The 16,732-nt window shown below is 44.7% G+C and overlaps 1 long non-coding RNA gene across 1 annotated transcript in view; it reads right to left on the minus strand.

The window, feature by feature from the left end:
• Positions 1-515: 515 nt before the first annotated feature.
• Positions 516-16,732, minus strand: part of LOC309523243 — a 346,511-nt gene continuing 330,294 nt past the window's right edge. Inside the window, exon 2 of the long non-coding RNA XR_014215292.1 lies at positions 516-620. This is a non-coding gene — a long non-coding RNA (uncharacterized lncRNA). The remainder of the gene's footprint in view (positions 621-16,732) is intronic.

Consider the following 16,732-nt stretch of genomic DNA (forward strand, 5'->3'; position numbering starts at 1 on the left):
TGCTATATTCTTGCCAATTCTTGCCGTCCAATTTTTCGAAAGGGACGGAATATGAATCGTGGCCTTCTGCCATGGTCTCCCGTTCTCCCCAGGCGCCCCAAGCTGTACTCACTGATCACCAGCTCTTCCGGCTCCTGTCCGTGGAGAAACGATTCCCTGCTGCTCTCAGCACTGTAGCAACACAGCACAGCGTCTTTCAGACAGCTTGCTTGCCTCAGATACAGGCCTCCGCTTCCGTCAGCTCCCCTGCCTCAGAACGCAAACTTCAAAGCATTCCTGCAGCCTCCAGCGACAGCTTTACAAGCGGTAATTAAGGCTCCATAACCTGTGGAATTTATTGATTAGGGCGTGACCTGCTAATTGGTTTACGACCCAACTTAGCTCTTTACAGCGGTCCGGCGCGCTTCCCATCAGCTGCGCATTCTGCTCTGTTCAGTCACGCCTAGCAGAGTTAAACACAGCGGCAAAGCTGTCACGTAGCTTCAGACAAATACACAGAGTGCCTGATTGTCCATTTACAGTTCTTTATTGCATCATTTCTCAGAAAACTCCTGGACTTCTCGCAGCCATGACAAACTGCGTCCTTCTCTCTCAAAGACCGAGAGGAACAGAACAGAAAACTCCTCCCAGCTTCCAAAGCTGACGTCAGAATGTTGAGGCATCATGGGAACAACTTAACCTCTTAAATTCCGACTCCCACACATTCAACAGTTCTTTTTGTTCTTTATTTTTTTATATATATAATTTTTTTATTGCATTTTTTCCAGATAGAAATATACAGCTCAGAACAACGAAGAAAACAAGAAAAAGAAAGAAAGAAAAAAGAAAAACAAATTATTTCCAAAGCTTATTTCAATCCACCAACGGACTTCCCCACATCTCCTGTGCAGTGCATTCTCAACAATAAATTTATCAGCAAATTATAACCTTATTTCATGTGTTTCTTTTGTACTTTCAAATGCCTTTTAAGTTTAAATTACTTATTGTCCAAATTACTCAATAAACACGTATATTATCCTTTTAAAAACATTTAAACATTGGTTCTTTCATTATTATTATCTAATTTCATATATATTCCACTCTCGTTGCTGGGGCTATCCTTCCGAATCGTGTGCACTCCTATAGTTCATATAACTTATAAAATTTTTGCAAGTAATCCTTAAATTTTTTCCAGTCCTCCTCCATTGCTTCTTCTCCCAAATCTCGGATCCTGACAGTCATCTCGGCCAGTTCCATGTAGTCCATCAGTTGCGTTTGCCACTCTTCCAGCGTGGGCAAATCTTGAGTCTTCCAGAGTTTGGCGATAAGAATTCTTGCTGCTGTAGTTGCATACATAAAAAACGTTCTATCCTTCTTTAACACCTTTTGGCCCACAATGCCCAAGAGGAAGGCCTCCGGTTTCTTAGGAAAGGTGTACTTAAACACCTTTTTTAACTCGTTGTAAATCATTTCCCAGAAGGCCTTCACTCTTGGACAAGTCCACCAAAGGTGAAAGAATGTCCCTTCAGCTTCCTTACACTTCCAACATTTATTATCAGACAAATGGTATATCTTAGCAAGCTTGACTGGGGTCATGTACCACCTATATATCATTTTCATAATATTTTCTTTCAGGGCATTACATGCCGTAAATTTAATACCAGTGGTACATAACTTCTCCCAGTCTTCAGACATAATGTTGTACCCAATGTCTTGAGCCCACTTTATCATGGCTGATTTAACTGTCTCATCCTGGGTGTTCCATTTAAGCAGCAAGTTATACATTCTCGATAAAACCTTGGTCTTTGGTTCTAACAGCTCTGTCTCAAGTTTCGATTTTTCCACCTGGAATCCTATTTTTTTGTCCAACTTAACAACCTCATTAATTTGGGCATAGTGAAACCAATCTTGCACCTTATCCTTTAGTTTTTCATAGCTCTGCAACCTCCAGTTATCTCCAATGTTTTCTATTATTTCCCAATATTTCGGCCAGCCGGCCTCCATATTGGGTTTTTTCCGAGCCTTGGCCTCTATTGGTGATAGCCACCTCGGAGTCTTACTTTCAAGTAAGTCTTTGTATTTCATCCAGACCATGAGAATTGCTTTCCTGACAATATGGTTTTTGAACATTCCATGTGTTTTTACCTTGCCGTACCACAAATACGCATGCCATCCTAACGAGTTATTAAAACCTTCCAGATCTAGGACATCTGTGTTCTCTAATAAAATCCAATCCTTCATCCAGCAGAAGGCTGCAGCTTCGTAATATAACCTTAAATCTGGCAGGGCAAACCCCCCTCTTTCTTTTGCATCAGTTAGTATTTTAAACTTAATTCGGGGCTTTTTGCCCTGCCAAACAAACTTTGAAATGTCCTTCTGCCACTTTCCAAAACATTCCACTCTGTCCACGATCTGCAAGGTTTGAAATAAAAACAACATCTTTGGCAAAACATTCATTTTTACAACTGCAATTCAGCCCAGCAAGGAAAGCTTCAATCTTGACCAAGTTTCTAGATCTTTCTTAACTTCTAACCAACATTTTTCATAGTTGTCTTTAAACAGATTCAAATTTTTAGACGTCAAGTTTACCCCCAGGTACTTCACTTTTTTAACCACAGTTAGCTCTGTTTCCCTCTGAAACACCTCTGTTTCTAAAGGTGTCAAATTTTCCCCTAAAACCTTGGTTTTCTGTTTATTCAATTTAAATCCTGCCACCCGACCAAATTCTTGAATCAGTTCTAGAACTCTTTTTGTGCTAGATTCTGGCTCCTGTAATGTCAAAACTAAATCATCTGCAAATGCTTTCAGTTTATATTGTTTCGCTCCGACCCGTATCCCTTGTATTTGCCGGTCCCTCCTAATCATATTCAGCAGCACCTCCAGGACTGATATAAATAATAGAGGGGATAGAGGGCACCCCTGGCGTGTTCCTTTTTCGATATGAAACTCCTCTGTCACCACATTGTTCACTATCAACTTAGCTTTTTGTTCTGAATAGATTGCTTCTATGCCATTTTCAAACTCCCGTCCCACTCCCATCCCTTCCAAGTTTTCCTTCATAAACTTCCAAGAAATATTGTCAAAGGCCTTCTCTGCATCAATAAAGATTAACACTGCTTTAGTATTAATGTTTGTTTGCAAAAGTTCCAGAATATCTATAATATTCCTAGTATTGTCAAACAAATGCCTACCAGGGAGAAAGCCTGCTTGGTCCTTGTGAATTACTTCATTTAAAACCTTTTTAAATCTACTTGCCAAAACGTCTGCAAATATTTTGTAATCCACATTTAGGAGTGAGATGGGACGGTAGTTTCTAAGTTGAGTCTTTTCAGTTTCCACTTTGGGTATCAATGTGATGAAGGCTTCTTTCCACGTTTCCGGTGCCCTTCCTCCCCCCATAATCTGGTTACACACCTCCATTAGTGGTTGTATCAAATAGTCTTTCAATGTCCTATAATACTTGGAGGTAAGTCCATCTGGGCCTGGAGATTTGCCCAGCTGCATACTCTGAGTGGCATCCTCAATTTCCTGTTGTGTTATTTTACAGTTCAAGATTGATCTCTTCTCCTGAGATAATTCTGGTAAACCGTTAAGATTCAAAAACTGGTCCATCTCAGACATTTCCTCAGGCCCTTGTGTATACAACTTTTTAAAGTACTTCTGGAAACACTTTCTAATTTCGCCTGGTTTCTGGATATTTTTCCCTTCCACCTCTAGATTAGTGACATAGTTCAGTTTCTGTCTTTTTTTCAGCTGCCATGCCAGCAGTTTCCCACATTTATTCGCTGACTCAAAAGATCTTTGTCTCATTTGTTTAATTTTCCATTCCACTTCTTGATTTATCAATTTCATATATTGTGACTGGTGGAATTTAATTTCTCGCAGAATCTCTTTTGATTTTGGTTTAGATCTCAGTCTTTTCTCTCCATCTCTTATCTTCTCTAATATTTTATCCTTTTTTCCATTCCAGAGTTTTTTCTTGATCGTATTTTGTTGTATCAGAAACCCTCTCATTACAGCTTTACTTGCGTCCCAGATCGTTCTTTTTTCCACCGAAGTGTTCAAATTAATTTCAAAATAGTCCTTTAAAGTTTTTTGGGCCTTCTTTACCAACTCTTGATCTCTAAACAGGCTGTCATTCATTTTCCATCTAAAGGAGCCGGCTGGAGTAAATCTCACTTCCATTTTCAGGGCATTGTGGTCGGAGCAAGTCTTTGGGCAGATTTCCACTCTTGTAGTCTTCGGTGCCAGCCCTCTAGTTGTCCAAATTTGGTCGATTCTTGTCCATGACAGGTGGGCCTCAGAAAAGAAAGTTCCTTCTTTACCTAGAGGGTTCCTTGTCCGCCAAATATCAATCAAGTCCATATTGTCTGTCAGTTCAAAAAAGGTTTTCGGTAGTCTGCCATCCTTAGTTAAATTTTGATTTTGTGACTTATCCATAAAGGTGGAGACCACCCCATTCATATCTCCCATCATAATAATGTTCGAATAGTCCAAATAGTCCAGCAAAGTCTCATGCAGCTTCTTGTAAAATTCCGATTTCCCCTCATTTGGTGCGTAGACTCCTAATATCAAAACTTTTTCTCCTTGAGTTTGTATTTCAATTGCCAGAATTCTTCCTTGTTCATCTTTAAACAAAAATTTCGGTGACAAGTTCTCCTTTGCGTAGATCACCACACCTCTCTTTTTAACTCTGTCTGATGAGATAAATTCTTGGCCTAGTCTTTTATTAATTAACACTTTCCTATGGAGTCTAGTCACATGTGTTTCCTGCAGGCAAATTATATCCAAATGTTCTTTTTTCAAAATATGAAAAATCCTTTTCCTTTTCTCCGGGGAATTTGCTCCATTAATGTTCCAACTGTACAGCTGCAGAGACATCCTGAATCAGTCTGTTGTTTCTATTCTGGGGTGTCCTTCTTTTCTTCCGAATCCGAGGGTGTAGGTATTGGTGCTATTCCAGGCTGTGGTGGAGGCCAAGGAACTGCTGTTCCCTTCTGTAGATCCTCTCCGTGGTCGTGCAGGAACTTCTGGTTGTCCTCTTTTGTTTTGATTCTAACCTTCTTTCCTTTGTAGTTAAATGATAGACCTTGTGGAAACTCCCACCTGTAGGGTATTCCGTTGCCTCTCAAAAGTCTTGCTAAATCAGTATATATAGCTCTGAGATCCAGTAATTGTTTTGGTATATCCTTGTAAATCTCCGCTCTTCTGTCCTGGATCTCAAGTGATTTATTAAAATGAAGGTCAAGTATTTTGTCTCTCTCCTGTTTAGTCCTCAGAATAATCAGACAGTCTCTGGGCCTGTCCTTCTTTGCTGCTCTTCCCAGTCTAAACGCAGTTGTTATTTTAAAATCTTTGTCTTCCACTATACCCCAGAACTTAGAAAATTCTGCTGTCAAATAGCCGGTCAAATCCTCTTTCTCAAGCTCTGGGATAGAGCGTAATCTCAAATTATTTTCCCGATTTCTCAATTCGACCATAGACAGGTAGGCCTGCTGGTCACTGATGTGTTTATGTAGTGGCCTTACCTCTCCTTTCAATTCATCCACTTTCTGATTCACTTGCTCCGCTTTTTCATTTGCTGCCTCAGCCAATTTCCGATTCTCAGAGGTGGCGTCTTTTAAATTCCCAATTGCTTGTGAATGTTGTGCCACTTGTTCAGATAGTTTTGTAATAGAGGATGTGGCTAAGTCAATTTTTGCTGTTTGGTCATCAACCTTCTTATTTAAAATTGCAAATTGTTGTAACATTTCATTTAGAAGGGTATCAGATCCCCCTGCAGCCATATCCTCTGTTGTTGGCTGTTCAGCTTCCTTTAATAGGGCTGTTGTTGGGAGTTCGACTCCCTTTAATACAGCAGGGACAGATGATCTGCGAGACTGAGAAGTCAGAGTTGTTTGCACAAGTTGGCCTTTCCCTGCTTTCGCTTTTGCAGATCTTGTTTTCGGAGGGCCACTCATTCCACACCTGTCTATGAGTCAAGGTCAAGTTGTCAAATGTTCCATGAGAAAGACAGTCCTCAATGTAGATAACAAAACAGCTGAGAGTCAAAACAAAGTTAGTTCCCAGGAGTTTGTAAATCCCTAACTCCACTAGAGGGAGTATTGTTACAGTTCAGGGGAGAAGGAGAAAAGTTTAGCCGCCATTAAAGTCCCTGCAGCTAAATAACTTAACAATAGTCATAAAAACTTTTTCCACTTGCAGAGCCTTTCCCCAGTTACCATTTGGTTGCTTCTAAGAGGTGCAAGTTACAGTTGCTTAATTGTATCTTCCACTAGCGTCCCAATATAACAATGTGACAATTTCAAATATATACTGTATCCGCAAAGACAGCTCACTTCCCCTCTGTCAGCCCGAGGTTTGGTTTCTTCAATTTACAAAGTCCACAGAGGGAGGAAAGTTCTCAATTTAAATCGTCCCACAAGGAAAAGAAAAGAGAGAAGAAACTTGCCTTTCCCTTCAATTGCCAACTCCTCCAGCACACGATGTTTTATAGAAGGTTTAAAATCCCTTTCCCCTGCTACCAGCTTGTCAGTTCTTTGCCTTTGATCTGTAAGCATTGCCGGAAGACGGACTTCCTTTTTTTCGTCTCCCGCTTTCAGCCGAATTCATAAATTTGTAATCCAATGTAAAACAACTCTTACTCACGAGTAGATAATTTGTAATCCAATATTTAAGGAAGAAAGGTCAGCGCTCGTCAGCAACAGCCGCGCGGCTTCGCTCCCGCAGAAAGAGCGATGAACTCTCAGCACCGCTTCCCCTCCGTGCTTCCGGAGCCCCTTACGGGGTCCCTTCTTCGTTTTGGGGGTCGCTCCAGGTGCCCGCCGAGTCCCACGGCCACGAGCTCACTCTGCTCGTGGTTTATCTTGGTGGGTCGTCGCTTTGCCGCAGCGAACGACCCTTTTCTGCGGAGCCCCTCTTCACAGCGCGAAGAGGACCGCCATTGCTTGTTTTGCGCCGCCTCCGGAAGCTCCTCTTTTTGTTCTTTAGTAAGTTTCGGAAGACAGTTCTGTTCTAAATGTTCTTTAACTTCTTCTGTTGTTTCATTTCCTTCCTTATAGATTTCTCTAAAGAATTCGAGAAATCGTTTCTCTATTTCTTTAGGGTTGTTTATTATTTTGCCTTTGCACTTAACTCTATTTATAAGCCTTTCTGCCTCTCTCTTCTTTAATTGCCGTGCTAATAACCAGGCTCAGGTTCTGTTTCAGGTTGTGTCTCTGTTTCAGGCTCCAGCTCTGTATCAAACACTGTTGCAGACTCAGGCTGTGGCACTATGGCTGTAGCTGTGGCTCTGGTTCTGTTTCAGGCTCTGGCACTGTATCAAGCACTGTTTCAGGCTCAGGCTCAGGCTCAGGCTCCGGCTGAGGCTGAGGCTGAGGCTGAGGCTGAGGCTGAGGCTGAGGCTCAGGTTGAGGCTCAGGCTCAGGCTCAGGCTCAGGCTCAGGCTCAGGCTCAGGCTCAGGCTTCTGCTCTTTATTAGGCTTTGTCTCAGTCTTTGGCTCTAGCACTTATTCTAGCTCTATTTCAGGCTCGACCTGTGTCTCAGCTTTTGTCTCTGTTTCACGCTGTTTCTCTGTTTCAGGCTCCAACGCTGTTTCAAGCCCTGTATCTGCCTCTGCCTCTGTTTCAGGCTCTGGCACTCTTTCAAGCACTGTTTCTGGCTCTGGCTCTCTTTCAGGCTCTGGTTCTGAATTAGGGTTTTGTTCTGGCTCTGGCTGTGTCTCTGGATCTGGCTGTGTTTCTGCTTCAGGCTCCTATGCTGTATCAAGCACTGTATCAGGCTCTGCCTCTCCCTCTGCCCCTGGCTACGTTTAAGCGTCAGGCTCAGTTTCAGACAGTGTCTCTGTTTCAGGATCCAGCACTCAGGATCCAGCTGTGGCTGTGGATCTCGGCTGTGGCTCTAGGCTCCGTCTGTGGCTCTGGCTCTCTTTCAGGGTCTGGTTCTGAATGAAGATCTGGTTCTGACTCTGATTCAGGGTCTCATGATGCCTCTTCCTCTGCCTCTGACCCAGCTATGTTTCAGGGTCTGGCTCTCTTTCAGGCTCTGGTTCTGAATTAGGGTTTTGTTCTGGCTCTGGCTGTGTCTCTGGCTCTGGCTCCAGCTCCAGCTCCGGCACTGTATCAAGTACTGTTGCAGACTCAGGCTGTGGCTCTAGGCTGTGGCTGCAGCTATGTTTTGCGCTCCGGCCCTGTATCAAGCCCTATTTCTGGCTCTGGCTCTGGCTCTGGCTCTGGCTCTGGCTCTGGCTCTGGCTCTGGCTCTGGCTTTCTTTCAGCTCTGGCTCTAAATGAGGCTCTGGCTCTGATTCAGGGTCTCACTCTGGCTCTGGCACTCGATCAAGGACTGTTTCAGACTCTGGCTGTTGCTGTGGCTCTGCCTCTGTTTCAGGCTCAGGCTCTGTTTGAGGCTGTGTCTCTGTTTCAGGCTCCGGCACTGTATCAAGTACTGTTGCAGACTCAGGCTGTGGCTCGTGGCTGTGGCTGTGACTGCTGCTCTTGTTCGGCCTGTGGGTCTTTTTCAGGCTCTGGTTCTGAATAAGGGCTTGGTTATGGCACTGATTCAGGGTCTCGCTCTGTCTCTGGCTGTGTCTCTGTTGCACCTCAAACGGTGGTTTGTTGTTGTTGTTATTTTCTTTCTGGGGTGGGACAAATGTTTAGTTGGGGCGGGGATTATTTTAAGTTTAGCATAATTGTTTCTTGCTTTGTTTTTCTTTTACTATTTTTTTAGGTTATTGTATAGTTTGTATTTTGCTTTTTAATTGGAAAGGGTCAGGGCTGCCTGGGAGGGGCCCTCAGCCAACAGAATGGCTGGGGCAGGTTCCCTACGGGGGGATGTATTGGAACACCCAATCTCTGTTATCGCGGGTGGGAGGAGCAGTTGCGCTAAGACCAGACCACGTCTTTACTGAAGATCTGGTTCTGACTCTGATTCTGATTCTCTGATTCTGGCTTGTTGGGTGTAGTGAAGGGTTAACCTTCTGTGCCTCAAGCCTGAGAGGAGGCGCTTACAAGGGAAGTAAGCCAGGACGTGATGAAAGCAGCTTGGAATGCTGTGAGCTGAGTGGGAACCGAAAGCAGTTCAGCCGCTGCACTAAGAGAGAAGGACGCAGAGAAAATGCAGCTTGAATCTGATGGTCTTTATTAATTGTAAACACACTATATTTGAGCAAATAAAGGGATAGTAGGACAGAAGAAACCTGTGGGACTTGTTTACTGCTCTCTCGAACACCTCTTCAGGCAAGTGTCAAATTTGAGCCAAAGAGGGAGCCTTCCTCACCTGCTGGACCAGCTGTAAGGCCCAAGAGGCGCAGCAGGTCAGAGGGGGAAGACACTGAAGATGATTTAGCTGGACCCAGTGAAGCAGCAGGGTCGCCAGGATTCACACTGTGGAGATCAGCGAGGACAAGGAGGCCTCCTGATAGGTACGACGCTTCAGGCGTCTGGGTAGGTTCAGCCAGATGTGAACCTGAATCCTTCGAGGATATTCAGAGTTTACCTGAGGAAGAAGCAGGCAAGTGGCACAGGGCAATGGACAAAGAGATGAAGTCCATGAAATATCTATGTGTGTTCTCACTCACAGAGTTGCCACCAGACAAGCAGGCTGTGAGTTGCAGGTGGGTTTACCGCTTGAAACCCACTGACGCTGGAGAACCACAGTATAAAGCCAGGTTAGTTGCTCGAGGATTTACTCAGAGGAAGGGAATACACTTCACGAAGGTGTATTCGCCAACGTCACGAGCGGAGACTCTGAGAACGCTTTTAGCTTGTGCAGCACAGAGAGGCTGGAAGGTAAACCACTTTGATGTGGATGTTGCCTACCTTAACTCAGATCTCCAGGAGGAGCTGTACATGATTCCTCCTCCGGGGTTTGAGAACTTAAGGCAGGATGTTGTGTGGAGATTGCACAAATCCATCTATGGATTACGTCAATCTGCCAGAAACTGGAACATGTGCCTGAATGAAGCCTTAGAAGAGCTAGGTTTCAGGAGAAGTGTTGCTGATAGTTGCTTTTATTTCAGAGGATCAGGGGCAACACAAGAGTATTTGCAGATCTGGGTTGATGACTTGTTGTTTTTCTCAGAGACAGATGAACAGGCAGAGAAGTTTGCCAAAGAGCTAGGTAAACAGTTCAATCTTAAACAGCTTGGTGCTGTCAAAACCTACCTAGGTGTCAGTGTTGAGCGTGCACAGGATGGAAGCTTCTTGCTCAGCCAGAGAGGCAAAATTGAGCAATTGCTTCAGAAAATGAGGATGAGTGATTGTGCAGGAGTGAGAAGTCCTATGGAGACTAGTTTTGTAAAGGACAGCCAGCAAGTAGAACGCGCTGCGTTCGAAAATACTGAAGTGTTTCAGTCAGCCCTAGGGAGTTTGTTGTACTTGTCCCAGTGGAGCAGACCTGATATAGCATTTGCTGTCAATCTGCTCAGCAGGGAAGCTTCAAACCCTAGTGTGCAAGCCTGGAATGGCATCAAGAGAGTTCTGAGGTATTTGCAGGAAACCAAAAACTTTTGTCTTAGGTTGCCGGCACCTGGAGAAGTCAAACTGACTTGTCTTGTGGACTCGGATTGGGCTAATCTTGAGGATCGCAAGTCTGTGTCTGGCCTAGTGGTGAAGTTTGGGAACTCAGTAGTTGGATGGAGGTCTAAGAAGCAAAGTCTTATAGCGCTCTCATCCACTGAGGCTGAGTTTAGTGCTCTTTCAGAGGTGTGCAGAGAAGTTCTATGCTTGCTTAGTGCAGGAACTCTGCAAAGTGGATTGTCTGCCGATATATGTTTTCGAGGACAATCAACCATGCCTGCGTTTGGCAGAGTCAGGTCAGTTTAAGGCTAGAACTAAACACCTAGACATTCGCTTTTGGAATGTGTGCCAGAGCGTTCAGGGGGGATTAGTTGCGCTGAAGTATTGTCCCTCTGCCAAGAACCTAGCTGATGGGTTCACGAAGCCACTCACCTTCCATAGACATGGGGAGTTTTGCGAAGGTCTGGGTTTGGGACGACCAAGGGTTGATTCTCCCCTCAGGCGCGAGGCAAGAGGGGGTGTTGGGTGTAGCGAAGGGTTAACCTTCTGTGCCTCAAGCCTGAGAGGAGGCGCTTACAAGGGAAGTAAGCCAGGACGTGATGAAAGCAGCTTGGAATGCTGTGAGCTGAGTGGGAACCGAAAGCAGTTCAGCCGCTGCACTGAGAGAGAAGACGCAGAGAAAATGCAGCTTGAATCTGATGGTCTTTATTAATTGTAAACACACTATATTAGAGCAAATAAAGGGATAGTAGGACAGAAGAAACGTGTGGGACTTGTTTACTGCTCTCTCGACAGTAAACAGCAAAGGAGTACTGTGTACTCCTGCTAATTGCTTTACGATCTACAGAAGGGTTAACCTTCTGTGCCCCAAGGCTCCATTTTTTTATAATATATTGCCGGTAGGCCGTCTGGCCCTGGTGGCTTTCCTATCTTTGCTTCCTTAATTGCTCTTTGCATTTCGTACGATGTAATAGGGGCATTCAACAGTTCTTTTTGTTCTTTAGTAAGTTTCGGAAGACAGTTCTGTTCTAAATGTTCTTTAACTTCTTCTGTTGTTTCATTTCCTTCCTTATAGATTTCTCTAAAGAATTCGAGAAATCGTTTCTCTATTTCTTTAGGGTTGTTTATTATTTTGCCTTTGCACTTAACTCTATTTATAAGCCTTTCTGCCTCTCTCTTCTTTAATGGCCATGCTAATAACCAGGCTCAGGTTTTGTTTCAGGCTGTGTCTCTGTTTCAGGCTCCAGCGCTGTATCAAACACTGTTGCAGACTCAGGCTGTGGCACTATGGCTGTAGCTGTGGCTCTGGTTCTGTTTCAGGCTCTGGCACTCTATCAAGCACTGTTTCTGGCTCTGGCTCTCTTTCAGGCTCTGGTTCTGAATTAGGGTTTTGTTCTGGCTCTGGCTGTGTCTCTGGATCTGGCTGTGTCTCTGCTTCAGGCTCCTATGCTGTATAAAGCACTGTATCAGGCTCTGCCTCTCCCTCTGACCCTGGCTACGTTTAAGCATCGGGCTCAGTTTCAGACAGTGTCTCTGTTTCAGGATCCAGCACTCTATCAAGCACTATTTCAGACTCAGGCTGTGGATCTCGGCTGTGGCTGTGGATCTCGGCTGTGGCTCTGTCTGTGGCTCTGGCTGTCTTTCAGGGTCTGGTTCTGAATGAAGATTTGGTTCTGACTCTGATTCAGGGTCTCATGATGGCTCTTCCTCTGCCTCTGACCCAGCTATGTTTCAGGGTCTGGCTCTGTATCAAACACTGTATCCAGCGCTGTATCAAACACTGTTGCAGACTCAGGCTGTGGCACTATGGCTGTAGCTGTGGCTCTGGTTCTGTTTCAGGCTCTGGCACTCTATCAAGCACTGTTTCTGGCTCTGGCTCTCTTTCAGGCTCTGGTTCTGAATTAGGGTTTTGTTCTGGCTCTGGCTGTGTCTCTGGCTCTGGCTCTGGCTCCAGCTCCAGCTCCGGCACTGTATCAAGTACTGTTGCAGACTCAGGCTGTGGCTCTAGGCTGTGGCTGCAGCTATGTTTTGCGCTCCGGCCCTGTATCAAGCCCTATTTCTGGCTCTGGCTCTGGCTCTGGCTCTGGCTCTGGCTCTGGCTCTGGCTCTGGCTCTGGCTTTCTTTCAGCCCTGGCTCTGAATGAGGCTCTGGCTCTGGCTCTGATTCAGGGTCTCACTCTGGCTCTGGCACTCGATCAAGGACTGTTTCAGACTCTGGCTATTGCTGTGGCTCTGCCTCTGTTTCAGGCTCAGGCTCTGTTTGAGGCTGTGTCTCTGTTTCAGGCTCCGGCACTGTATCAAGTACTGTTGCAGACTCAGGCTGTGGCTCGTGGCTGTGGCTGTGACTGCTGCTCTTGTTCGGCCTGTGGCTCTTTTTCAGGCTCTGGTTCTGAATAAGGGCTTGGTTATGGCACTGATTCAGGGTCTCGCTCTGTCTCTGGCTGTGTCTCTGTTGCACCTCAAACGTTGGTTTGTTGTTGTTGTTATTTTCTTTCTGGGGTGGGACAAATGTTTAGTTGGGGCGGGGATTATTTTAAGTTTAGCATAATTGTTTCTTGCTTTGTTTTTCTTTTACTATTTTTTTAGGTTATTGTATAGTTTGTATTTTGCTTTTTAAGTGGAAAGGGTCAGGGCTGCCTGGGAGGGGCCCTCAGCCAACAGAATGGCTGGGGCAGGTTCCCTACGGGTGGATGTATTGGAACACCCAATCTCTGTTATCGCGGGTGGGAGGAGCAGTTGCGCTAAGACCAGACCACGTCTTTACCGAAGATCTGGTTCTGACTCGGATTCTGATTCTCTGATTCTGGCTCTCTATCAAGGGCTGTTTCAGACTCAGGCTGTGGCTGTTGCTCTGGTTCTGGCTCTTTCTCAGGCTCTGGTTTTGAATGAGGGCTTGGTTCTGGCACTGATTCAGGGCTCTGGCACTCTATCAAGGACTGGCTCTGGCACTCTATCAAGGACTGTTTCAGACTTAGGCTGTGACTGTGGCTCTGGCTCTGTTTCCATTCTTACAATGAAATGTACACAAAACAATAATCTTTTCTATATAAATTTTCCAATACATTCTGAAAACATAATAAATCCTTAATTGTTGTCCACCTTCTTTTAGTTCCTTTATCACTCAAATGCTAGCAAGGAGTCAAAACTATTATTGTATTTTTGAACGTATCTTGTATAACCATCCCATTTTTCTGCAAATTTTTGCTTTGAGATTCCTCTGAGTTTGCTAGTCAATTGAGCTGTCTCCACCAATTCCTGTAATTTGATTTGCCAATCTGTTATTTTTGGAGCCTCGTGATCTTTCCATCCCTTGGCCACAAGTATACGAGCTGTTGCGGTTGCATACAAGAATACCTCTCTTAGATTTTTTGGGATCTCTTTATCTAAAATACTTCATAGAAATGCCTCTGTTTTTTTCGTAAAAGTTATCCCCATCATCTTTTTTAATTCATCGTATATTCCCCCCCCCAAAAAAAAATCTTAATCTTTTCACACGTCCACCACATGTGGCTCATGTCACCGTTATTTCCTCCACATCTCCAACAAGCCGGGTGCCTGGGAGAGTTGCCAGTTTCTCCAGATAAAGGCTTGATTTCCGACATCCGGTAGCATGTAGCCGATGGTTTTGATCCATGAAAGCAACAAGAGAGGTTGATGGATCGTACTTCATCCTCTGCAAGCACATAAGGAAGATATGGTAGCGTGCGGATGGAAGCTATAAGGACGGCTGAGCACCGGAGGAGGTGTTTTTGCTGAGCAACGGATTCCCTCAAGGTATGGTGATTTTATGGCTGTGAGAGTGAACGCGAATTGAAGCATTCTTCGGTTCACTGAGTGTCTGCTTTTGGATGAAAACAGCACTGAGAGAGAGCCACATTCTTCGCATTCCTGAGTCTTGATAAGCCAGTTGCTAAGCAACGAAACGTCAGTAAAGTGGAAAGTTACTAGCCAACGGAAAAGGGGCTGGGACTGTGAAAGGCTGGAAAAACACTGGCAAAAATTCCAGCGTTTGTTTTGTCTGCTATCTCACTGCTCTTGGAGGGACTTTCAAAACAGCCTGCGTTTAGCTGCAAAGTGCAACGCAGTGAACAGCCAATAGACTCTTGGAATTTTACAGGCTTGAGAGTGAGAGCTGAGGCTTGGATTCAAAATGGATACCAAGAAGGGGGGAGGCTTACCTTACCCACCTCCACTGACTAATGACAATTATGTTGGGATACTGCCAGGGAGATATAGTCCATCATGGCCCCAAGCCGGCTGCCAGACGATCCATCGATCCCTGCAGTCACGCAGCTTCTAGCGACACGAGTTTCCTGGAAATACCTTGCCACATTCCTGGGCTCGTGTACACTCTTTATTAGCAGATAATGCACACAGCAGAAGATGCACAACAGGAGAGCATATCTACAGACTTTATTTAGCGTTGATCAGAACAAAGAAAAACATGACCGTTCTGAGTCAGTGTCTCCGACCGACTGAGAAATCGAAAGCAACAGCAAACACAAGCATCCTGTGAACAGGACATGCGCAGACTCTGTGACTCACAAAGCCTGCTCCCTTTTAAGGTGGAACGGAAATATCCTAACAAATTATTCCTCATGGTCTGTAAAGATGAAAGCCCTGCTTCAGAATCAGAGGATTTTTGGGGTGATTGATAACCCCATCCCTGCTGCACCAATGCCAGGTTGGAATTCACAGAATGTGAGAGCCAGGACGGCCATAATTCTGTGTATCTCAAATGATCAACTCGTGCATATTCAGGATTTGGAATACGTGCGTGAGATTTGGCAAACGCTGCGTAGAATACATCAGAGAGATGCTGGTTCTTCAGCGTTGCTGCATTTTGAAAAACTGACCAATCTGAGGCTAGCGCCTGATGGAGATGTACGAGCGCATCTGACAGAGATGAAATTCTTACGCCAGCAGATGGCGGAACGCAATTTCCCTCTACAGGAAGAGATATTCTGCTTCATGATTATTAACAGCCTTAATCGGACTTATAAAACAGTTGCAAGTCAGCTGGGTTCTCTACCTGCTCGAGATCTTACGACGGAGAGAATATGTGCCATGATTCTCAATGAGAAAGACAGACTTGCTGCAATAGATGTCAAAGACAGGGGGAGAGAAGCTCGGAGTTCAAGCACCCCCGCTGCTATTGCAAGTGAAGAACAGGCTGTTGCTTTGAACGTTGTCCGTTGTTTCAATTGTGGACAGACTGGGCATCTCCAGCGGAATTGTAAGAAGCCACGTCAACAGAAAGGAGCTAAGGGGAGCTCTGCAAAGCCTGAGGCGTCAGGCAAAAGTCGTACCAAGTCCCAGGTGAAACCTGCAAAAGCATTGCTGTCAACAAAAGCCGCATTTTCAACAGAGAACACTTTTGTTCTTGACACGGGATGCACGCAACACATGACGTCGCACAGAGATCTGTTTTCAACGTTTAAGAAGCAAAGCTTCACTGTGAAACAGGCCAATGGCCAGGAGCTGAAAGCGACCGGGTTTGGAACTGTGTATCTTGAGAGTCTGAACTTGACTATTAACAATGTGTATTTGGTTCCTGATTTAAAGTTCAATCTGCTGAGTGTTTCACAGATCACAAAGAATGGACTGACTTTGTATTATGATAGAGAGCTGTAAAATCTTCAAAGATGGAGAGCTGTATCTTTCTGCCAGAGAGAAAGATGGACTGTATTTGTTGACTTTTGATCAAAGTGATTGCATAAATTGTAATGCATCTGAATCTAACATGATTTCTCTTGCAGGTATGACGAAGGACGTTAAGAAGGCGAACGAGGTTGACAGGGCATTTCAGCGAGTGTATGCTGATGTGATTGGTCCTCTAGCACCATCTAGAGGCAATGCAAGATATTATCTTGTGTGTGTGGATTATTTCTCTCATTATGTGTGGGTATATATATTGCAGAAACCCCAAGAAGCCTTAGAAAGGTTTAAAGAGTTTTGTGACAAGGTTAAAAATGTTCATGATGCTAACATTGATTGTCTTTTCACAGATGAAAAGCCAGTTTTTCTTTTACAGGATTTTCAGGATTTCCTGGATAAGAAAGGGATAAGGCACAAGACAGCTGTTTCAGCAGAAGCATGGAACAAAAGTGTCTGTGTGCAAGTGAACAAAGAATTGCAAAATGGCATGAAGGCGCAATTCTTGAGTTCACATTTGCCACATGAGTATTGGGCGGAGTCGTTAATGTGTTTTTGTTACAGTTGGATGAGAAAGGTT

Source organism: Podarcis vaucheri, assembly GCF_965113315.1.
Source record: "Podarcis vaucheri genome assembly, chromosome: W".
Classification (NCBI taxonomy): domain Eukaryota; kingdom Metazoa; phylum Chordata; class Lepidosauria; order Squamata; family Lacertidae; genus Podarcis; species Podarcis vaucheri.